Source organism: Palaemon carinicauda, chromosome 43 (assembly GCF_036898095.1).
Source record: "Palaemon carinicauda isolate YSFRI2023 chromosome 43, ASM3689809v2, whole genome shotgun sequence".
Classification (NCBI taxonomy): Eukaryota; Metazoa; Arthropoda; class Malacostraca; order Decapoda; family Palaemonidae; genus Palaemon; species Palaemon carinicauda.
Window position 1 is genome coordinate 16,905,420 of NC_090767.1, and position 24,672 is coordinate 16,930,091.

Below are 24,672 nucleotides of genomic sequence, written 5' to 3' on the forward strand. Positions count from 1 at the left end.
TTGTATTCTTGTAATAATAATCAAGCGATGACAACATAAGCTAATGCTACCTAGTCAAAAAGAAATTGCCTGAAAAACATTTCATCATAAACTTATTTAAAAATTTATACTTTTGTAAATCCTCTACACTGCTAAATAAATAAAACAAATAAAAAAATCGACATTCAGATAAGTATTAATCTAACAATATAAAATCAGATAGAAAAACTACCGCATTACAGATTCCCTTTTTTGTCTAAAGCTGAAGTTCATAACACGTTTTTCTGATCTCAGCAAAAACATCTTGATTCAAAAGTAAATAGAACATAAAACATCATCCCATTAATCTATCACTTCAATGTCCTCACCTCCTGAAGGGTGACTAAATATATCTTGCGAAAGAGACCAAGTATCGCAGGCTATTGCTCGAACAATTAAGATGTCACAAAACTAACTTAAGGTCACTTGATATTTAGAAAAATTCAAACAGATCTATAATTATTAAATTTCAGAGACTAATCAGGCAAATATATTAAATTCAAGACTAAAAGACTACTCTATTTGATATCAGTACCGCTTTGGAAAAATTAATGAAGTTTGAATTTCTGTCTCTCATTAAACAATGAAGTTTTTAAACCTATCGAATAACATTTCTGAAGCTTTATCTTTTTCACCGGCACTTTGACCTGTGGTTTTCTCAGCCTAATCTCACGAAACGGACACAGAAACAGTCTTGGCTTTAGTGTGAACAAACACCTTTTCCTACAAGAAGAAGAATCTCCTCTCTTGATCTACGAGGTCAAACTTATGCTCACAGCTATGAAAATCCTGACCAAAATTTGACTTCTAAACAGAATTCAAAAAGATTTTGCTCATTTGCTGTAATGGGATTAAATACAGAATATTTATATATACAAAATCCTACGATGATTATTAACAGGCAGAACACATTTGTGGCACTTGAAGTTATCTCGATTAAAATTGGTTAAAATATTGATACTTCAAAACTTCTCTCTCGTACCGTAGTCAACTATCCATCTGGTTCAACTATTCCCTAACGTAAGACTAGCTAACAACTAGCCTTCTCTCATATGGTAGTTGACTATCCAACTATCCATTCCCACAACTCAAGACTGACTACTGAATAGCCTGAACATTTGACTAGCCATTCTGGTTATGCCATCTTATAACAAATATTTCCTGCCTTGAATAATGACTTCCATCATAGACTCATCTTCTTAAGAACATAAAATGAATAACTTTGTTTGATATCGTCTGCTATAATGATAATGATAATGATACCCCCAACTCTACATTGTTCTCTGAAATGTCTCAGCGAAATCCCTGGAGAGAGAAACTCTACATTCAACCTCAGAAAACTTTTATATTATTTTGCTTAAATATTTAATCTGTGATTTTATGAAATTTTTAAATAAGTGCAGTATTTTACACTTTTTTATTTGATTTATTCTAGAATAATCTTCATCACATGGACTTGGAGAAAGAATATATAAAGGAATTCTCATTGGCAGAAATGGTAGGAGGTGGTTGGTCATCCCTATCTAATTCTTCATGTCTCGCACCTCCTCTGGCGATCTACAAAGCCTACGTTACATTGTGGGGGAGTCTACCCCTGCCGTCAGACTTACAAGCCCCGGCAAAGCAGCACATACTCAAAGACCTACACACCGCAAGGGGAGTCTATCCCCTGCCCCATCAGATTTACTAACCCCGGCTAAGCAGCAAGTACGGAAAGACCTATACATTGAAAATCACGTCTTTAACGTGTACCAACACTTGCAGGCCACTACTTATGCCTCGACACACAAACACACACACTCTCTCTCTCTCTCTCTCTCTCTCTCTCTCTTTCATGACATAGAAATTCCCCAGAAATATATTTGCTGCTTATTTTCAATTAAGAAATGCTGTGAATGATCTAGGCGAGAAGGGGTCTCCCTGTCTAACTCCTTTCTCAATTGGAATCTTCTCACTATCGTCATGTGGTTTCAGGATTGGTAAACATTCAAATGTGAGTTTAAAATAGAACCTTTGCTACATCAAAATGTGTTCTGTCTGCTAATAATAAATCTAAAAATGAAATACAATAAAATACAACATACATCAAATGTACAGAGAATGCCAGCGACCTTTTTAGAACGGCCAATAGAGATCTAGTTGACTTGAAAATTAGCCACAATGGATCACAAACTCTTAATGTACCCACTATAATAATCACCATTAATATAAATATAATTCAATACAATGGAATTCTGCCAATCCAGGCAGAGTATTCTTTACAGGACTGTGATGTCGATATGTATAACCGTGTGTGTAATATCAACAATGTTGAACCTTTCACTTTGTACTAGAATTAACACAGCGTCTAAAAAAGGGATTTTGAAATACTTGCCACGGAAAAAAAATAATCAGGACTGTTTTAAACAAGAACTAAACTGTTTTAAAAAAGGAATACACTGTTTTAAACAATAAATAAACTTTAATTGGGTGTCCTTTTAAACTCGGCAGGTAAAACAATAAGTGAACTTAATCAAAATTGTAAAAGAATTTCTTACCAGAGTCATAAGACTTTCTTTTCTCATACAAAATATTTTCCAGTGTTTTGCTTCTGGTGTTGTTATATTACTTTTATTTCTTTAATAAATCTGATATTGAATTCTTTATATATATATTCATTTTTTCGATTATTATAATATTAGCTGTTTTAATTATTATTATTATTATTATTATTATCATTATTCTAATTATTCAACTACTATTTCAATTACTTTAATTTGAAACAAAAATTGATATTACCATTTAAATTATTCCTTAAATTATTATTCTAATTATAATAATAATTATTACTATTATTTAAGTTATCATTATAATCATTTTAATTATTTCAAATATCTTTATTTATATTATCATTTTGAATATTTCTATTATTTTAATCATTATTATTATTATTTTGAAAGACAAAATTTGAGAGAAAAACTGCTCAATAGATCAAACGAAAGAATGTATGTATTTCTTCATGACTAATTTAGGAATAACCGTTTGCAATTCACTGACGTCTCAAAGTTAAAACGGAGAGTCCGAGTATAAACAAAAATGACGATAAAACGCTTCTTGCGAGTAATGAGAAATTAACATTTACTTTCTAGAAACGACAAAACGGACGGAATTGAGCGAAACTGTTTCTAAGACGCTTTTTTCTCTAGAAGCTGAATCGGACCTGAACCTTCTTCTGAGTTGGATGTTAAACCTAATTCAACTATAAATCTACTTTTGAATAAACTTCAACATCTTACCAATGCAAAATATCTTGAATTTCAAATATATACTACAGTACTTAACATAAAAAAAAAAGTTATTCCTTATATATAAAAATCTGTAAGTTCGCTGACATCTCTGTACATTTCTATAAATAATAAATTTCAACAAACAATATTCATAGAATGGAAATATGAAAGAATGAAATAAATTTTACATAAACCTTTCATACATTTCAGAGATTCTCTCCTTCAGATCTTCCACAATTCCACGAGACATTCTACCTTACGTGTATGTGTATATATTCACAAGCCCTCTAGAATAAACTCAATTGTTAATTAGCAAAATAGAGTTTTTTCTTACATTTTGCATTATTTAATTCTTTCATTTGGACCTAAAATACACCTATTCTTATTCAAATAAAAAACCCAAGACTTCACTGAAACGAAATTAAGAAAAGGTGTAATTATCGATGCTCTCTTGATTCTTGATAAAATTGTCTATGGATTTGTCTAAACCCGAGATAAATCTTCGGTGATGTTGTTAAGTCTTCTCCTGTACTTCGTACTGATGTCGATAATCTGAAAAAGAAAATGACTTTAGTCATGTTTTTAAGAACATCTCAAGACATAAAGATAATAGAAGCAATTATACATTACTGAACTTTTGAATAATATCTTCATCATTCATTAAAGTCTAACTGCATCATTCTAAACTCTAGGAAGAATTAATCTTGATAGTTATTCACTTTTCTAAAGTCTGCATAGCTTTCGATTTTCGTCTTCATTCACCACCAGGAGATGGACACCGTTGGGCAAATCCTGTCATTTAAATGTGACATTTTTTCACGAAACAACTAATTGCTTAGACAAAATCTATTTGTATACATGTGTAACAGAGTATTCCTTTTAATATTAAGGTGTAGTTGTAGGAATTCAAGTGTCAATTTATGTTTTTGCAGCCTACATAATAACCGATGTCTCAATGCTCTGTTTTACATATCTTGTAGTGAGTAAAGTTGACGGTCTAGTTTGCAAATTGTGACGAACAGGAAAACCTTTTGTTTTATTTTCATAGTTGAAATCTAATATGTGAGCTATTTCTAAGTCTAGGAATATTAAAGCAATGTATTAACTTTCTGTATATAAGCATTAACTTCTCCAATCAGAAGGCATTACTACAAAGTACACTACATTTCTTTGTATCATGAAGACAATAAATGGATTTTGATGTAGGAAAAATCTATTTTTGGGTGAGATGGCCATGTCGTCCTGATGGAAGTTCCCTCCGGCAACTTCCTACTGTATAATATTTCTTTGTATCATGAATACAACGCCCACAATTTAGATTGAATTCTAATGATTTGAAAGATATGCAGACCATATTAAGAATAACATTTTGGTAATAAATCTGTTTCATACTATTATTATTATTCTTACTAAGCTATAACCCTAGTTGGAAAAGAAAAGATGCTATAAGCCCAACGACTCCAAGAAGGAAAAATACCCCAGTGAGGAAAGGAAACAAGGAAATAAACAAACTACATGAGAGGTAATAAACAATAAAAATAGAATATTTCAAGAACAGTAACATTAAATTAAATCATACATATATATAAACTATAAAAACTTCTAGAAGAGCTGCTTACCATAGCTAAAAAGTCTCTTCTACCCTTACCAAAAGAAAAGTAGCCACTGCAGTACTGTAGTTAACCCCTTGAGTGAAGAATTGTTTGGTAATCTCAGTGTTGTCAGGTGCATGAGGACAGAGGAGAATGTAGAAAGAATAGGCTGTGACAAAAGAGAGGGATCCAATGTAGTACTGTCTGGCCAGTCAAAGGACCCAATAACTCTCTAGCGGTGGTATCTCATAAAGGAAAACATATCAATTTTGTCTCGATCGATTTTAGAATTTGGTAAATACTTGGTCCTCACGTGTCAATTTGCAAATCACATCTCTACAGGAAGGAAAAAAGCTGCCAAGGGAGACTGAGACTCAATTTCAAACTTGCAGAAAATTTCTTGATGAACAGGCTGACATGAGTCTGTCTTTGAAGAGTAGATATATATTTAGACATCTAGTCTACTTACTTCCTTATTTGCTTTCCTCACTGGGGTATTTTTCCCTGTTGGAGCCCCTGGGCTTATAGCATCTTGCTTTTCCAGCTAGGGTTGTAGCTAAGCTAGGAAAAATAACAATATTTGACAGTGAATACCACATCCTTATTTGATCTAAACCTGTCACTCCTGGTCAAGCCTTTTTTCTATAGTTTCCTTGGTCCTTAGACTTGATACTTGTTCATTCCAAATGTATCCAACATCATCGTCTCCTCCTACACCTATTGACGCAAAGGGCCTCGGTTAGATTTCACCAGTCGTCTCTATCTTGAGCTTTTAAATCACTACTTCTCTATTCATCACCTCCTTCACACTTCATACGCCTAAGCCATGTAGGCCTAGGTCTTCTAACTCTTCTAGTGCCTTATGGAGCCCAGTTACAAGTTTGGTGAACTAATCTTGAGAATCAAATTTAAGAAATTATGGCAATCGGGGAAGGGACACATAGATAATGGCTCTTCTATCCCTCTCTAAATAAAGATTTCATCAAACCTCAGGAATGTCAACTGATATCTCAATGTCAGAATGTCCATGACTCGTGGGAGAGTCATTCCCTTCAAACGCTAATTCTCTGTTCCTCTTTAAAAGAAAATCTGGTCCTCAAGGGGCTGTCATGGTTTTACTAAATACCTCTAAAACCATTCTTGTATTCCTTCCCCAGTCAATTGTTCAAACAAAGTTGATGTCTCTTCTACGAAAATCTGTACAAACTGGAATTCCTTTTCTTGTAATATATATAATTATTATTTAGATATTCATTGGAAGTTAACCCGTTCAGCCATCTCTATTATGTCATTTTCAAAAACTGAATTTCCACATCACCCATAGACCCTGCTTTATCTTAGAGACCGACGTCTGCGCTCGTATTCTATCGAGGTGTTGAGATAATACACCCAAACCATTACCGGATGTCTTCTGTTACATATACCCCTGTGTATTGCCTTTCCTTTCAGACATAGATGTCTTACACACTAATTTAAGACATAATTTTAAGACATAAATAAAAAAAAGTCTTAACCTTCTTCATCAACTGTATGAGAATCTATATAGTCTGAAGTTGATCTGTTTATCTTCACATTTGTGTTTTTAATCATGAGATACAAACAAAAAAGTCACAATAAGGACTAGATTAATACAGCAGGTTTACACAAAAACATATCGCACATTTTCGGCTTACCCAGAAAATAACTTCTTTTGTATTTTCCATTTATCTAGAATGAGAAAAAGCAAATTGATTAAAACAGCCAAAGCCAAAAGTGAGCGTCGAGCTGACTCACACGCGAGTGGGTCTTCCCCGCCACCAGTTATAAAGGAATATAATTTGTATTTATGTTTAAACATCGAAGAAGATGGACAGGAAAATGAAGGGTAGGAATTGGGAATGAAGATAAAGCAGACAGTTAAAAAGTGACAGTAAGAGAATCTGTCAAAACCATTTAGCAATGCTTACAGTGTACCCTACAAAGTACACAGATGACACTAAGTAGCTACGAAGAGCAAGGATCGTCACTCACCTTCTTAACATTTTCGAAGCAAGAAAGTAGGCGAGAACATGGAGAGATAGATCAAGAAGGCGTCATCTTGTGGTGTCTCGGTCTATCTTAATCCTCCTGGACGGCTGTATCTCAAGTCCAAACGTATACGGTTCCACCGAAATCATAATGGTGACGGCGCAGTTGTCAAACACCTGCGGGAGACGAAGGTCGATTAGTTCGAGAAACAAGCGATTAAAAAAATTCTTATTCTGTAATTTCTTTTTAAACTACTAAATTTTATTTTTACAATAATTTACTTACATAAATGTAAACACAGTTTTATTTGTCTTAGATAATAATAATAATAATAATAATAATAATAATAATAATAATGATAATAATATGGCAACAAATATAAAAAACATATCTTGTAAAATTTATTCCTCATTCATAAGAGTTGGGTGTTGGGGCCAGGAAAGCCCTTCAGTGCCAAGGTCCCACTGGGAGAAAAAATTGTAAGTAGAGTGATAGTTAAGGTGGAAGAAAGGCAGCAAGAATGGGGGTGAGGTGTAGAGAGAGAGAGAGAGAGAGAGAGAGAGAGAGAGAGAGAGAGAGAGAGAGAGAGAGAGAGAGAGAGAGAGAGAGAGAGAGAGAGAGAGAGAGATATGCCTCACCATTGCAACATTCAAAAAGGAACATGTCTGCAGTGTAGATGAGGAAACAGGTCTTGTTCCCGCCACCATCACTGACCACGACGCATTTAAGTCTACATTGACCTTTCGTCTTGCGACACCTAATGGTGACCACCTGTAAGAGAAGAGGGAAAGTGAACGAGTGTTGCCATATCAGGATCTGGAAGAGTCTAAGGTTAATCTTAAAGTTATGACCTGAAATACAATGAGTACGTTTTGCTAAACGAAAATCCTGGAATATCTGTTTTGCTTCAATACCTTTCCTGTTGTACACTGAAATTGAGCTAAAATGTTTTATACACACTTTTAAATATAAAATATGACAAATTCGTAGATAATTTGTATTTTTCCTAACTATACAAACCTTAGCTATTTACATGGGGTAATTACTTCGGCGTAGCTGAATGACGAGTCATAAAAGTTTTAACGAGGGTTTACTACCCCGCCGCTAGTTAGCGGGGGGTAGGGAGGGGTAGCTAGCTAAACCCCCCCCCCCCTCACACACACCGGTGAATGCTTCACTTTGCTTAGAGGTAGGAATTATCTCGGAGGACAGGGCTGGCGGGCACATATGTGTAAATAGCTAAGGTTTGTATAGTTAGGAAAAATACAAATTATCTACGAATTTGTCATTTGTTCCGTAACTGAAATACAAACCACGCTATTTACATGGGGTGACTCAACCCTTAGGAAGGGCGGTAAGTCTCCTGCCATACTGGCTTTGGCTTGCCCGGGGACCCCAAATTCGAGTGTGTAAGTACTCAAGAAATAAAGGGTCCCTGCTCCTCACTGGCATGCTGGGAAACTGCTGCGGCCTACATAAGCTAGGTGAGAAGTGACTCGTCCTAGGAAGTTGACCTGGAGTTCTTCAGATGGAAATCTAGGCTAGGACTCTCCCAATACCACCTCGTCAGGGTATGGGCACATGACAGTATTACACTTAATACTAGGAACACAAGGGAGCATGGCTTACCTGCAGAGGTTTGAGGTCAGCTATGCAGAGAACCCAGGATGCTGCTTTCTCCAAGGGAGGAGAGGATGAAGAAAAGAATAAGGGCTAGACAGATCTTTTCATTCACGCAGACTTAAACCGGATAACAATGCCCTCAACCTTCTGCTACTTGTCCATTAAGGAGCCTGAGGTTAGACCAGCTGTTGTGCAGCCACCACAGGGCCGATAGAGAACGTATCGAGCCTCCTGTGTGTCACGTCTTGCAGGTAGTGGGCCGTGAAGGTGGTCTGATGCTTCCACACTCCAGCTTGAAGGACCTGCGTCACTGAATAATTCTTCTTGAAGGCCAGGGACGTAGCTATGCCCCTGACATTATGCGCTCTGGGGCGACGTGATGGAGGAGGGTCAGGATTCAAGGCCAGATGTATCACCTTGCGAATCCAGGCCGAGATGGTATTCCTGGTGACCCTCCTCTTCGTCTTCCCGGTGCTCACGAACAAGGCTCGCACCTGGGGACGAACTGCAGCTGTTCTTTTAAGATACAACCTCAGACTCCTCACTGGGCACAGTAGGAGATGGTCTGGGTCATCTGTTACAGAACGGAGACTCGAAACCTGGAAAGAGTCGAACCTAGGGTCCAGCACTCCCGGATTCTGAGTCTTGGCAACAAACTCAGGGACGAAGCTGAACGTTACCTCCCCCCATCCCCTTGAATGAGCGATGTTGTACGAGAGACCATGTAGCTCACTGACTCGCTTGGCCGAGGCCAAAGCTAGCAGGAAAACCATCTTCCAGGTAAGGTGGCGATCAGAAGCCTGGCGTAATGGTTCGTAGGGAGGTCTCTTAAGAGACCTGAGAACTCGAACCACGTTCCATGGAGGAGGTCTCACTTCCGACTGAGGGCAGGTAAGTTCATAACTCCGTATGAGAAGGGAAAGTTCTAGCGAGGAAGAAATGTCCATTCCTTTAAGCCTGAAGGCAAGACTTAAGGCTGAGCGATAGCCTTTCACTGCCGAGACTGGAAGGCGCATTTCCTCCCGCAGATACACGAGGAACTCCGCTATTGCTGGAATAGTGGCATCGAGTGGAGAGATACCCCTTCCACGACACCAATCACAGAAGACTCTCCACTTCGCCTGGTAGACTCCTGCGGATGACTTGCGCAGGTGTCCAGACACCCTGTTCGCCACTTGTTGCGAAAATCCTCTCTCTGTGAGGAGATGCTGGATAGTCTCCAGGCGTGAAGTCGTAGCGAACCTACGGCTTTGTGGTAGATGTTGGCGAGTGGTTGTTTGAGTAGCTCGTGACGTGGAGGGAGTTCTCTCGGAAACTCCGTGAGGAGTTGCAGAAGGTCCGAGAACCATTCTGCGTGATGCCATAGCGGAGCTATAAGGGTCATTGAAAGATTGACTGATATTCTGATCTTGTTGAGCACCCTCCTCATCAGACAGAACGGGGGAAAGGCGTACACATCGACGTTGTCCCACCGTTGTTGGAAGGCATCCTGCCAGAGCGCCTTGGGGTCCGGGAGTGGGGAGCAGTACATCGGGAGCTTGAAATTCAGCGCTGTAGCAAACAGATCCACCGGTGGGGAACCCCACAAAGTCAGGACTTTGTTGACTACTTGAGGATCCAAAGACTACTCGGTACTCACTATCTGCGTCGCTCTGCTCAGACTGTCGGCGAGCACATTCCTTTTGCCTGGAATGAAGCGAGCCGCTAGCGAGATCGAGTGGACTTCGAACCATCTCAGGATCTCTACTGCAAGATGGGATAGCTGTTCCGAAAAGGTACCTCCCTGCTTGTTGATATAAGCCACGACTGTGGTGTTGTCGCTCATCACCACCACGGAGTGGCCCGCCAGGACTTGGTGGAACTTCTGAAGTTCCAGGAATACGGCCTTCATTTCTAGCAGGTTTATGTGAAGGTACTTTTCTGATTCTGACCACAGGCCTGAGGTCCTGTGTATCAGAACGTGGGCCCCCACCCTTTCTTTGATGCGTCCGAAAACAACATCAAATCCGGGGGAAGAACGAGAAGATCCACTCCCTTTCGTAGGTTCTCGTCCGCCACCCACCACCGGAGGTCCGTCCGTTCCGCAGGACCCATAGGGATCAGAGTGTCCAGGGAATCGTGACCTTGATTCCACCGGGACTTGAGTCGCCACTGGAGGGATCTCATTCTGAGGTGACCGTTGGGAACGAGATGGACCAGGGAGGAGAGGTGGCCGAGGAGACGTAGCCACGATTGGGGTGGGAGTTCTTCTCGATTGAGGAAAGGTCTCGCGACCTTCCTCAGCCTTGCTATCCTGTCGTCTGATGGGAAGGCTTTGTGGAGATTGGTGTCTATGACCATGCCTAGATATACCAGTTTCTGAGAGGGCTGCAGAGAGGACTTCTTGAGATTTACCATGATCCCGGCAAACTTCGAGGAGCTTGTCTCGGTGGCGAAGAAGGGTTGCCTCCGAGTCTGCTAGGATCAGCCAGTCATCCAGTAATGAAGGAGACGGATGCCGATCCTGTGAGCCCACGAAGAGATGAGGGTGAACACTCTGGTGAACACCTGAGGGGCTGTGGAGAGACCGAAACACAGCACCTTGAACTGGTAGATCTTGTTGTCTAGGCAAAATCTTAGGTACTTCCTTGGAGACGGATGGACTGGGATCAGGAAGTAAGCGTCCGTTAGATCCAGTGTACACATGAAGTCTTGTGGTCTCACTGCGAGTCTGACCGTGTCTGCCGTCTTCATACTGAACGGAGTCTGCTTGACAAACCCGTCCAGGGTTGAGAGGTCGATGACTGGTCTCCAGCCTCCAGACGCCTTTCTCACAAGAAAGAGTCGACTGTAGAAGCCTGGGGACCCGTCTACAACCTCCTGAAGAGCGTCCTTCTTTAACATGGTCTGGACTTCTGCCCAAAGGGCTTGCCCTCTTGCCGATCCCATGGCAAGAGCTCAAGACACTGGATTCGCTGTCAGGGGAGGTAGAGAGGCTGTGAACGGGACACGATAACCCAGAGTGATCATGGAAATCGTCCAGGCATCTGCCCCGAGTTGCTGCCACCTTGTCGCGCAACTTTGTAGGCATCCCCCCACTGGTGGACATGCAGGGGGACTGCCAACCCTTGCGTTTACGGCCTCGGCTGTTACCTCTACGGTTCTTGCCTCCCTTGGAGGACTTCTTGCTCCTTCTGCTCTTGGCAGGAAAGGGCTTAGACACCTTCGGCTTCGCTGCAGTGGTCTTCTTCATGTCCTTAGCTGGACGGGGCTGTTGAGCCGCTGGAGGTTTGTAGGGCCTCGATGTCGGGGCCCTATGGATGAGGGAATCCTGGGTGGACTTCCTCCACCTCTCAGCGGTAAGCTCCACGTCCTTAGGCTCAAACAAGCTCTTACCGAACACGGAAGAGTGTCTGAGCCTGCTAATCTCCGAACAGGGAACCTTCTGGTGGAACCTCTCAGCCACAGCGTCCCGATGTTTGAGAATCATATTGGCCCACAAGCTAGAGACTTGGTGGGCCAGAAACTCAATGGTCCGTGTGCCCGAGAGTAAGAAAGTCTCCAGTGCCTTCCTGGTGCTTTCTTTGGAGAGGTCCTCAGACCACACCAGGATGCCCAGAGACCCCAGCCACGAAGTTGCCTGCATGGCACACTTAGCGACCTTCTCCTGGCTTAGGATCTCAGTGGCTGAGTAGGACACGTGCCGGTTGGAGAGTTTCTCAAGAGGGACTCCCCCGGTGAGTTCTTCCACAGAGTGATGCATCGGAAGACCAAAACAAGGCTCCTCAAGGATCTCAAAGTACCTCCTCTGATGGACTCGAGGAGGAGGGAGGAGCTTGTTAGCGGCGCTGGATCTGCTGGAGGAGGCAAGCTCAGAGAGCTGGCCTTCGACCTTGTCCCTGGCACTCTTCATCCCCTGAGACCAGGGCAAGGCTGCACTGGCCCTAGAGGGTTTCTGGGTGCCGTAGACGCGGTCCAGGACTGTGTCCTTAACTTCACGAGGAGGAATCTCAGGGTCTGGGATTCCGTTGAGGTTCCTCATGGGGGTCAGGACTTGCCAGAATGTGTGTTCTGACTCTTGGTGCTCTCCTCCTGAAGGACTGGCAGCGAAGTCTCCCGTCCCCAGTGGCTCTTCCTGGGGGGAGACTTGGACATCCTCGGAAGGTCTAGATGACTCCTGCTTGATCCTTGCTGACGATTTAGGGATCGTCTTAGAGTCCTTCGGTTCCCTACTGGGCGAGATGCAGGACTCGAGTAACGATGGGTGCAGGCTCTTTTCCACCCCTGGACGAGAAGACTTCTCAGGGAGAGGCGAAGCTTACCCCATTGGTGCGATGGGGGAATGGTCCGGCTCGTCCGACTCCCCTGAGGATGGGTAATCCTCATTAGCAGGGGAGGGAGAGAAAGTCTGGGGGGGAAAAGGAGCCTTGCGCAAGGATCTGCGAGGAGACAAAATAGGCCTTGGAGGTATTTCCACGGGAGAGACTCCTATCTTCCTCTTCAGGGGGGAGGAAGCTGCCACTGGATTGCGACCCATGTCAGAGAGGGTGGGCTTCATCGCCTGCACAAAAGCTCTGACTAGGGTACCGAACCAGGGCTGCTGGCTGACAGTCGCGCTGTCAGACACTCCCTCTGGAGGGAAGGGGATCGTTCGATCCCTTGGAGGAATCGACAAATGCGGGTTCGCCTGTGAAATTGAAGAGAAAGAGTCCTTAGACCTGTCCGGGAACCGCCCCTCCTCCGGCGAGTGCGCTGGTCTGCGCTTGCAGGGAGGGGAACGAGACGAAGACCTGTCCGCCTGGCGACGCTCGCGCTGGAGGTCGCGTGATGGGCCCCGGTCAGGGTTGCGCCCGAAAGGATCGCGTGACACAGGAATCTCGCGTTCGCGCGCGTGCATCAGCGTGGGAGAGAGAGGGTGGTGGAGCGGGCGCGAGGGCGCGGTGGCACGCAGGCGAGGTCACAGGAGCGTGGGAGCGATGGAGCGCGCGCGTGGGCACGGGGGCGCATAGGAGCTGGCGAGGGCGTGTGGCGCGCAGCGCCGGTTCAGGATAGCGCGAGGAAGGGATGGCGCGTTGGCGCGTTGGCGCGTTGGCGCGTTGGCGCGTTGGTTGGCGCTGGTCCGACAGGACAGGCATACTCGCCTGTGGGCGCGCAGGCGATCGTGGGCGCGCATCAGGATGTGGACGCACTGGTGTGCGCTGCTGCGGTGGGCGAGCAGGACGCGCGGTTTGATGAGAGCGCACAGGTGTGCACTGGAGGATTGCATGTGGCGCCTTGATGACTGGAACGGGGCGCACAACTGGAGCGTCGCGCGCGGCTGGAACGCGTGCAGGATGGCGCGGTCTGGAAGGAGAGCCCTGGGGTGCCTGTGAGCACCCGTGCGCTAGCTTAGGTGCCTGTGAGCGCCCATGCGCTAGCTTAGGCGCCTCCTGGGCGGTTGCAACCGGAGCGTCCCGCGCGGCTGGAACGCGTGCAGGATCGCGCGGTCTGGAAGGAGAGCCCTGGGGTGCCAGTGCGCTAGCTTAGTCGCCTCCTGGGCGGCGCGCTGTGATGTAAAAGCGTGCTGGTGCGTTGGCGAGCGTGCGAGCGCTGGAACTGGAACTGCGCGTGGACTCGCAGCGCCCGTCTGGAGCTGCGAGTCCAGAGGAACCTGTGAGCGCCTGTGCGCTAGAGTAGGAACCTCTTGAACTGCGCGCGACGAGGCAGTAACCGGGGAACGCTGGGGCGCGTGTGCGCAGGTGAGCGCTGGCGCGCTGTCACGGGAACTGCTGGAGGGCGAAGGGGCGTAGAAGGATGTGGGAGCGCAGGGAAACCCTGGCACGTAGCAGGAACAGGGGCGCGCACGTGCGCAGGTGAGCGCTGAGGCGCTAAGACAGGAACAGCGGCAGCAGCAGGAGGGCGCGCAGGAAGAACCTGGCGCTTGAGGGCGAGAGGCGCAGTTTTGCGCTCAAGGCTCTTCAGCCCCGAGGGGCCCGGTACCTGCGCAATGGCAGGATCAGGCGCGCGCAACGCGCATCTGCAACATCAAAGGGTGACGGCACAGCAGGTCTGGAGGAAGACTGGTCACTGTGTCCCGAAGAACGACCATCATCCAAAAGGGATCGCGAACGATCCCCGAAGAGGTCTAAGGTGGTAGCTGGCAGGGTCGGCGAACGGCGAGTCGTCTCCTCCGCAGAGGATTGTGGCGAAGACGAGCCGAAGAGGCGCCTCCTAACTCCCTTGTGAGGGGAAGGAAGGCCTCTACGGCGAAGGGGAGGACGAGCGTTCCGCCTTATACGCCCACGAGGAGTCTCTGTAAGTGAACTTCCCCAAAGGGGGAGAATCACCGGCAGGAGAGACCGTGGGACTTAGATCCTCCCTCGAAGGATGTTCAGAGGGGGAATCTAAGCCATCAGCTACCTTGGCAACAGGAACAGGGGTTTGACTTGACCCACGAGATGTCTCCGTCACAATAACGTCAACCACAGACAGAGGATCTATCCCTGCTGTAGTTGGCGATTGTTTGACAGCTGCACTAAGTTTGATCATGTCAAACAGGGCTTCCTTGGAGGGCGAACCCTGCAGCCCCAAGGAAGCCCAAAGCTGTAATAAATCACGATTAGACATATTCAAATTCTCCTCCGGGGGAAGAGGGGCAGCCGGACTACCTCTCCCGCACCCCAGGAGCGGTCAACAGCAATACGGTCTACGCTACCACTCGCCGGCCTCTCGAAAGAGACCGCTCGAGGGGGAGCTTCGGAGGAGGAAAGGGCTACGGAAGAAGTCCTAGAATTTTCTCTCTTCAAAGAAGCCTCTGAAGGAGAAAGATCCCTTTTGGACTTTTTCTTCCGGCGCTGGGCAAACCTCTCCCACTGGGAGGTAGACCAATCCCTACATTCTATACACACGTTACCACTATCACACCGCTGGCCACTACAGTGAGGACATAAGGTGTGGGGATCGGTGTCGACTGCCGACATAAAGGTCCCACAAGGGCGGCTGGGAAGTCCAGGGCAAGTACGCATAGTAGAGGCCAACTTCAAACACACTGAAAAAGAAAAAGCAAAAAAACAGATTAAATATGGCAGTCAAAGCGAGGGAGAGAGCAGACAGGTCTGTTCTCTGCCCGAGCCAAAAGTAAAGTGAAGCAATCACCGGTGTGTGTGTGAGGGGGGGAGGGGGTAGCTAGCTACCCCTCCCTAACCCCCGCTAACTAGCGGTGGGGTAGTAAACCCTCGTTAAAACTTTTATGGCTCGTCATTCAGCTACGCCGAAGTAATTACCCCATGTAAATAGCGTGGTTTGTATTTCAGTTACGGAACAAATATGATTTATCAATATACTTATTTTTTGTACAGTATTTAAGAATTCTGTTATAACTTTAGTATGCAACATTCTAATATTCAACTGTTTCTAAATAAAATTCAATACACAGTACTCTTTTTAATTAGCTTAGGAATAACTATAGAAAATATCCAATAAAATTTAACAAATCAAACAAGGTTTTTGCCAGTTTGCAACTGACACGCAAGACCTCTTGGAGATGAAAGCATCGAAAGGAAAGCAAAAAAAATTGCTCTAACAAAGCAGACAGTTAGAACACGTATAGAGGAAATCTCTCTCCTGATGTATCTCGGCAACTGAAAGACCTCGTCCATCTTTCAGTTTCTCGTTTTAAGCTTTGGACGAATCAGCTGAAGTATGTGTTGTAGTCCAGTTATGCATTTTCTTAAGAATTGATGATAATCATAATTGTCTTTGATGGGAATGTGGATCTATTCTCGTAAGAACACAGAGCACAGCCCGGCATTCGTAAGCATATGAGGTAATGCTCTATGCTCGTAAGAACACAGAACACAGCCCGGTACTCGTAAGCACGTGAGGCAATGCTCTGCTTTCAATCACGAAAAATGACGATAGATCCTAGGAAGCGCAGGAAGACAAGGGGGAAGGATCCGTGACTACCATCTCTCTACTTGGTGCACCCCAGTACCAGAAGAGACAATCAGGAGACTGGTCCTGCTCTCGATGAGACGTACCATACGAAGAGCACCTCTCCCTTCATAGCAGGAGGATGTGTAACCTTACCCTCAAACACTTGAGGTGTTGGGTTCAGAAGGACCGCTCACCTAGAACCAGTGCAAGAGCGGAAACCGACCCAGAATGTACCAGTTAGCGGCAATGACCATCCATTGTTCCTTCCCGAAGAAGAGCGATCATTAAATTCCATGGAACTGTACCGAAAGGTCTTCCTAGGCGACATTCCTCTTCCCGAAAAGGAAATATCCGACAAAGAAAAAGGAGGAGGAGAGAGAGAGAGGTTGGTAGAAGAGAGAGAGAGAGAACTCTAGTTCTCCTTGCCAATGATTCATGCGCTCCCTTGCAGGAGTAAATTGCAACAGCTTCCTTCCCAAAACACAAAACATGACAAATTCGTAGATAATTTGTATTTTTCCTAACCATACAAACCTTAGCTATTTAAATAGGGGGTATTACTTTCGGCGTAGCTGAAATGACGAGCCATTAGAATTTTAACGAGGGTTTACTAACCCCTCGCTAGTTAGCGAGGGGGTAGGGGAGGGGTAGGTAGCTACCCCTCCCCCCCTCACACACCGGTGAGTAGTTCACTTTGCTTAGAGGTAGGACTTCACGGGGGACAGGGCTGGCGGGCAAGTATGTGTAAATAGCTAAGGTTTGTATGGTTAGGAAAAATACAAATTATCTACGAATTTGTCATTTGTTCCGTAACCGAAATACAAACCACGCTATTTAATAGGGGTGACTCACCCATTAGGAAGGGTGGACGTCCCAGCCAGTCTGGCTTTTGGCTTTGCCCGGGGGCTCGTTATTTGAGTGTGTAAGCACCCAAGAAATAAGGAGTCCCTGCACCTCGCTAGAACCTTGCTACGCAGGGACTGCGGCCTACGCAAGCTGTGTGTGAAAGTATGAAGAAGTGTGACTCGTCCTAGGAAGTTGTTCTGAAGTTCTTTAGATGGAAACTTGTAGACTAGGACTCTCCCAATATCACCTCATTAGGGTATGGGAACGTAACGGTATTAACCTTAATGCTAGGAACACAAGGGAGCATAGTTTACCTGCAGTGGTTTGAGGTCAGCTATGCAGAGAACCCAGGATGCTGCTTTCCCCAAGAGAGGGGATGATGAAGAAAAGAATAAGGGCCAGTCAAACCTTTTCATTCATGCAGACTAAAACCGGGTAACAATGCCCTCAACCTTCTGCTACTTGTCCAATAAGGAGCCTGAGGTTTAGACCAGCTGTTGTGCAGCCACCACAGGGCCGATAGAGAACGTATCGAGTCTCCTGTGGGTCACGTCTTGCAGGTAGTGGGCTGTGAATGTTGTTTGACGTTTCCACACCCCAGCTTGAAGAACCTACGTCACTAAAAAATAGAGTTTTTTTATGATAAAACAAAGTTTTATGAATACTTACCTGGCAGTTATATATACATAGCTAATTATCTCTATTTCACCAGAATTTTTCTAAACTAGGCAACCGCCTTGTGGTGGTTGGGTGGTAACACCCGTTAAAGGGTGGTAGGAGGAATCATTCCCGTTTTCTGTTCTTCAGTTCATCTATGCCCGACCTGTCTCCTGAGGGGAGGTGGGTGGGCCTTCGAATGTATATATAACTGCCAGGTAAGTATTCATAAAACTTTGTTTTATCATAAAAACTCCATTTTTATGAATAGAACTTACCTGGCAGTTATATATACATAGCTGATTAACACACTTGGAGGAGGGTGATAGACAGGAAACATCGTTGGGGAAACAACCAAAAAAGCTGTAGGATAAATAAAAAACACCTTGATTCTTTACCTGCTAAGGTAACTGACTTCAAAGGTTCCTGCCTCTTGAGTCCCTTTCCCTTAGGAGTGTCAGCCAGGATGTGACCTGCAGTGCTGAAAACACTCAATCAAGTCTGTCAACGGGGTGAGACCAACAATCTGACTAGACTTCAGGACTACCTATTGCCCAAAATAAAAACCGCAACCTTACCAAACCAACCACCTAACATTTGCAAAGTAGATAAAAATTATCTAACTAGACTGAGGTGACTGTACACAAGTCGAAGTCCTCAGACAACCAATAAAAAATACACCAACCTATGCACAAGTAAACAAAACTAAGGTTGAGGGGAGGTAGTAACTCCTTTGCCTAATACAGAAGCCGTAGCTACGTATGGTCCCAAGGTATAACATTTCTCATAATCCACCCTCACCTCTCTGAGGTAATGAGAGGCGAACACAGAGTTGCTCCTCCAGAATGTCGCATCCATAATTTGTTTGACCGACATGTTCTTGCGGTAAGCAAGCGAGGTCGCAATGGCTCTCACTTCGTGAGCCTGCACTTTTAAAAGTCCGAAGTGTTCCTCCTCACACAAGAGATGCGCTTCTCTTATAACTTCCCTCAGGAAAAAAGACAAAGCGTTCTTGGAAAGGGGCTTCTGAGGATCTTTCACAGAACACCACAAGGAGCTAGAAGAGCCTCTCAGATTTTTTGTGCGAGACAAGTAGGCCTTGAGGGCTCATACTGGACAGAGGAGTCTCTCTTGCTCTTGACCCACTAGGTTAGTCAAGTTAGGAACCTCAAAGGTCCTTGGCCAGGGCTTTGAAGGGTTCTCGTTCTTAGCGAGGAAGTCTAATCTTAAGGCACAAACTGCCCCATTCAGATTGAAGCCTACCTGCTTTTCAATTGCATGGACTTCACTGACTCTTTTAGCTGTTGCTAAGGCCAAAAGGAAGAGGGTTTTCTTCGTAACCTCCCTAAGGGGAGCTTGTGAGATGGGCTCAAATCTCTTGGTGCACAGAAATTTAAGAACCACATCAAGGTTCCAAGAAGGGGACTTTAACTGGACCTGCTTGGTTGTCTCAAAAGACTTGAAAAGGTCATGTAAGTCCTTATCGTAACACAAGTCCAAGCCTCTATGTCGACAGACTGAAGCGAGCATACTTTTGTACCCCTTGATCGTGGACACAGCCAGCTTAGCGTCCTGGCTGAGGTACAACAAGAAATCAGCAATCTGGCTCACAGAGGTAGTGGATGAGGAAATCTTGTGCTTCCTACACCAAGCCCTAAAAGTCTCCCACTTGGACTGGTAGACCCTCTGTGAAGAGACCCTCCTTGCTCTGGCGATAGCTTTCGCAGCTTGCGCTGAAAATCCTCTCGATCTGACGAGCTTCTCGATAGTCTGAAGGCAGTCAGATTGAGAGCGAGGGGGTTTTGATGATACCTCTCGAAGTGGGGTTGTCTGAGCAGCTTTGGACTTGCAGGGAGGCTTCTTGGAAAGTCCATCAACAAGTCCACCACCTCCGTGAACCATTCCCTCATCGGCCAGAAAGGAGCTATCAGGATCATTCGGCGAATTGAGGAGAGTGAATTTCCTGACTACCAGATTGATGATCTTGAACGGGGGAAAGGCATATGTGTCCATCCCCATCCAATCCATCAAAAAAGCGTCCACTGCTATTGCCTCCTTGCCCGGAACCAGGGAGCAATAGTTGGGGATCCTCTTGGATAAGTTGGAGGCGAAAAGATCGATGAAGGGTCTCCCCCACAGCCTCCAGAGACTCTGACAGACCTGTTGGTTGAGGGTCCATTCTGTGGGAAGGACCTGCCCTTTCCTGCTGAGCATGATCGCCCTCACATTTCTCTGTCCCTGAACAAACCTCGTCAGCAGACCTATCTTGTTCTCCTTCGCCCAAAGAAGGAGCTCCCTTGCTGTTTCGAACAGAGACAGAGAGTGAGTCCCCCCTTGCTTTCTGATGTAAGCAAGAGCTGTGGTGTTGTCTGAGTTGACCTCCACAATCTTCCCAGACACCAAGTCTTTGAAGGCCTTTAGCCCCAGAAAAATGGCCATCAGCTCCTTGTTGTTGATGTGCCATCCCAGCTGAATTCCTTCCCAATAGCCTGAGACCTCCTTGCTTCCTAGTGTTGCCCCCCAACCTGACTCTGATGCGTCTGAAAACAACACTAGGTCTGGGTTCTTCTTGTGTAAGGAGATCCCTTCCCCTAACAAGGTTGGGTCCAGCCACCACTTCAGAAGAGTCTTGACTTCTATTGGAATGGGGAAGGAAAAGGAGTCTTCCTGCATCTTTCTGTTCCATGTCTTCGAAAGAAAGTGCTGAAGAGGCCTTAGGTGGAGTCTCCCCAGAGAGACAAACAGTTCGAGGGAGGATAGAGTCCCCAGCAAACTCATCCACTCCTTCGCTGTGCATCTCTTCTTGTCCAGGAAAGTTCTGACTTTTACGAGACACTTGGTCTGTCTTTCCTGAGAGGGAGAAGCCCGAAAAAGAACTGAATTCAGAACTATCCCCAAATAGAGAATAGTCTGATTCGGTCTGATCTGAGACTTCTCCCTGTTGAAGACCAGGCCTAGATCTTGAGCCATCATAAAAGTCTTCCGTAAATCCTCCAGACATTTCTCCCTCGATCGTGAACGAATCAGCCAATCGTCCAGATAGAAGGATATCCTTATCCCCTCCTGATGCAGTCAACCTGACACATTCGCCATTACCCTGGTGAAGACTTGAGGAGCCGTGCTGAGACCGAAGCAAAGAGCTCTGAATTGGAAGCACTTGTCCTGCATTACAAATCTCAGGTACTTCCTCGAAGTCGGATGGATGGGGACATGGAAATATGCGTCCTGCAAGTCGAGGGACATCATCCAGTCCCCTGGACGTACTGACGCCAGCACCGACTGAGTCGTCTCCATGGAGAACTTTGTCTTCTCCACAAATACGTTGAGCGCGCTGACATCCAGGACGGGTCTTCATCCGCCCGAGTTCTTGGGGACCAGAAACAGGCGATTGTAAAAGCCTGGGGAGGATAGATCCCGAACCGGTTCTATCGCCCCCTTGTCTAGCATTTCGTCAACAAGGTCTACTAGGGCCTTCTGTTTCCCCGGATCTGAGTACCGGGCTACTAAGGCCAGCGGAGCATCTGCGAGAGGAGGTTTTTTCAGAAAGGGGATCTTGTATCCTTCCTTGATGACTGAGAGGGACCAGGTGTCCGCCCCTCTCCTCTTCCAAGACTGCCAAAAACCTGACAGTCTTGCGCATACTGTCTGGAGGAGACGAACTTCATTTTCTGGAGCGAGGTCTGAAAGAACCCCTGGTAGATCTTGGTCCTCATTCTTGCCTTCTCCCTCTAAAATCTGGTCTTGAAGAAGTAGTCCTGCCCCGAAAGGGCTGCTGGAATCTCCTTTCCTCCCGTTTCAAAGAAGAAGGAGGGGCTGCCAAGGGCTTACGAGCAGAACGAGATAAAAGGTCTTGGGTGGCTTTTTGGGCCAGAGAAAGCGTAATGTCATTAACCAGGGACTCGGGAAAAAGATGTTGAGAGAGGGGGGCGTAAAGAAGCTCAGACTTTTGTGCAGTGGTAACAGACCTAGAAGCAAAAGAGCAAAGCAGAGCTCTCTTCTTTAGGACCTCAGCTGAGAACAGAGCCGCCAACTCATTCGCCCCATCTCTGAGGGCCTTATCCATACAGGACATAATACTGGTAAGGTCCCTAGATCCTTCCATCTGGTCAGTTTTCCTTGCGAGAGTCCCAAGCGACCAGTCTAGGAAACTAAAAACCTCAAAGGCTCTAAAAATACCTTTGACGAGATGATCCAGCTCCGACATCGACCACATGACCTTGGCTGAGTTGAGAGCATGCCTTCTAGCAGAGTCCACTAAACCAGAGAAGTCACCCTTGGAGGAGGAAGGCACTCCCAGACCCAAAGGTCCTCCAGTTGCATACCACATACCCGCTCTTGAAGCAAGACGAGCTGGTGGAAACGAGAAGGAAGTCTTAACAGTTTGTCTCCGCTCCTTCATCCAGTCATAAATCTTCGTGAGAGCCTTCTTTGCGGAGATAGACAGCTTCATCTTGATGAAGGCCGACTGTTTCTTGGCCTTCTTTCTGTTAAATTGGGACTGAGGAGATTGAGGGGCAGCAGGTTGGAATTCCTCTCCAAAAAGTTCAAGAAGGGAGCGAGAGAGAACTTTGTAATCTCCCGCAGCGTCGGCAGGATTATCATCGTCATCAGAAACATCCTCGAGGTCCTGATCCACATCTGCAATATCCTTCGAAAGAGAAGAAGGATCCTTAGAACCCGACAAGGGCAAATCAAAGGCATCATCCTGCAAAAGACGGGTTGCATCCTGGAGTCCCGCGCTAGAAGAATCCTTGGGACGAGAGGCAGTATCGTCCCGAAGAGGCAGGGTGGTATCGCCCTGGGACCGAGAACGAGAGGCAGAGTCGTTCTGATGTCGAGAGCGAGAGGCGGTATCGTCGTGGCGGCGAGAACGAGAGGCGGTATCGTCGTGGCGTCGAGAACTAGGGTCGGTATCGTCGTGGCGTCGAGAACTAGGGTCGGTATCGTCGTGGCGTCGTAAACGAGAGGAGGTATCGTCGTGGTGAAGCGAACGAGAGGAGGTATCGTCGTGGCGAAGCGAACGAGAGGAGGTATCGTTCTGGTATCATGAACGGGAGGCGGTATCGTCTTGGCATCGAGAATGAGAAGCAGCATCGTTCGATAAGGTATCGTCACGGTATCGAGAACGAGAAACTGTATCGCCCTGGTATCGCGAAGAAGTATCGCCTGGCGAAAGCACACATTCCTCATCCTGGCGTAGAGAGGGAGAAGTTTTCTTTAAAGAAGAACTCCGTTCTCTCTTTGAAGCAGACTTCTTAATCGGTAACGAGTCGTCTTTACGTCTGTCAGACTGGGCGTGAGGGCGGCTAAAGGATTGCACTAAAGTCAAAAGTTGTTCCTGCATGACAGACATAAAGGATTTAGCAACATCAGCTGGGTCTTGCGGCCCCGAAGGGGGGGGGGGGGGCTGACGAATAACACTCGTAGACGGGGGAGGATCTTCGGCAGAAGGCTTCGCCCTTTTCACAGGCACGGAGTCGAAATCATCCTCCAACGGACAAGGTTCATAACTGCTAGAACCGGGAGAGAAAGAACGAGACCGTTCGTCGCGGTTCCATCTCTTCTTAGTAGGTCTTGAAGCTTCAAACTTCCATTTACGTCTGGACGAATTCGGAGAAGAAAACAACACATCCGACACGTCTTTCCCGTGACAGTCAAAAACAGCCTGGGAATCAGCAACAGGGCTGTTTGAGGCGACGGCTGACCGAGGGTAAGTACCTCTCACCCCCTTTCGGTCATCGACGTACCTTCTCCCTTGGTCCTGGAAGCTTGGTAGAGGTCTAGGCCTAGGGGTATGACAGATTCGGTCAGTCGCCACCTCCACTGCACTAACACAAGCACTTTCACTTTCCTTACCTTTAAAGGCCTCCAGTTGTTCTTTAATGGCCTTCAACTCGGCCGCCAGGCTAGCGTGCCGAGGGTCATCCGTAGATACGGAACCTGTAGGAGGTGCAGGAGTTACTACCTCAAGGGAAGGATCAACTTCCAAAGAGGAATCAATTATAGGTTCAATAGATAAATCTACGCTAAGTTCGTCTTTCTTACCACTAACAGACTTAGACTTAGACCTAGAAGCTCTCCTAACTCTATCGAGCTCTAGCTTACGCACATAGCGCTTCATAATTAACCAATCTTTCTCATCCAAAACCTTACATTCCCCGCACCTATTATCAAGGGCACAAACAAAACCCCTACAATTAGAACAAACGGTGTGAGGGTCTACCGCCATTTTCGGTAGTCTCACCTTACATTCCTCATTCGCACAGATACGGTAATGACTCTTTTCACTCATAATGAAAAACAGCAAAAAAGCTAAAAGAAAACAAAACACACGATCACCAAAACCCCAAATCAGAGTACTTCACCAAAAAAGCAGACTGGTACACCGAGCAGGGAAAGCGAAGAAAAACTCTTAATGACGGACCAACGTGTTGTCGATCCGGCCGGCAGAGATGAACTGAAGAACAGAAAACGGGAATGATTCCTCCTACCACCCTTTAACGGGTGTTACCACCCAACCACCACAAGGCGGTTGCCTAGTTTAGAAAAATTCTGCCGAAATAGAGATAATTAGCTATGTATATATAACTGCCTGGTAAGTTCTATTCATAAAAATTTCTTTTGAAGGTCAGGGACGTAGCTATGCCCCTGACATCATGTGCTCTAGGGCAACGTGATGGAGGAGGGTCTGGATTCAAGGCCAGGTCAATGACCCTACGAATCCATCCAGAGATGGTGTTCTTGGTGACCCTCCTCTTAGTCCTTCCTGT

At 45.9% G+C, this 24,672-nt stretch overlaps 1 protein-coding gene across 3 annotated transcripts in view; it reads right to left on the minus strand.

The window, feature by feature from the left end:
* Positions 1 to 2,883: 2,883 nt before the first annotated feature.
* Positions 2,884 to 24,672, minus strand: part of LOC137633937 (uncharacterized) — a 249,298-nt gene continuing 227,509 nt past the window's right edge. For all 3 annotated transcript variants that reach the window (XR_011042364.1, XR_011042363.1, XM_068366167.1), the window contains one exon: positions 2,884 to 3,836. The gene's annotated coding sequence lies outside the window, so the exon portion shown is untranslated. The remainder of the gene's footprint in view (positions 3,837 to 24,672) is intronic.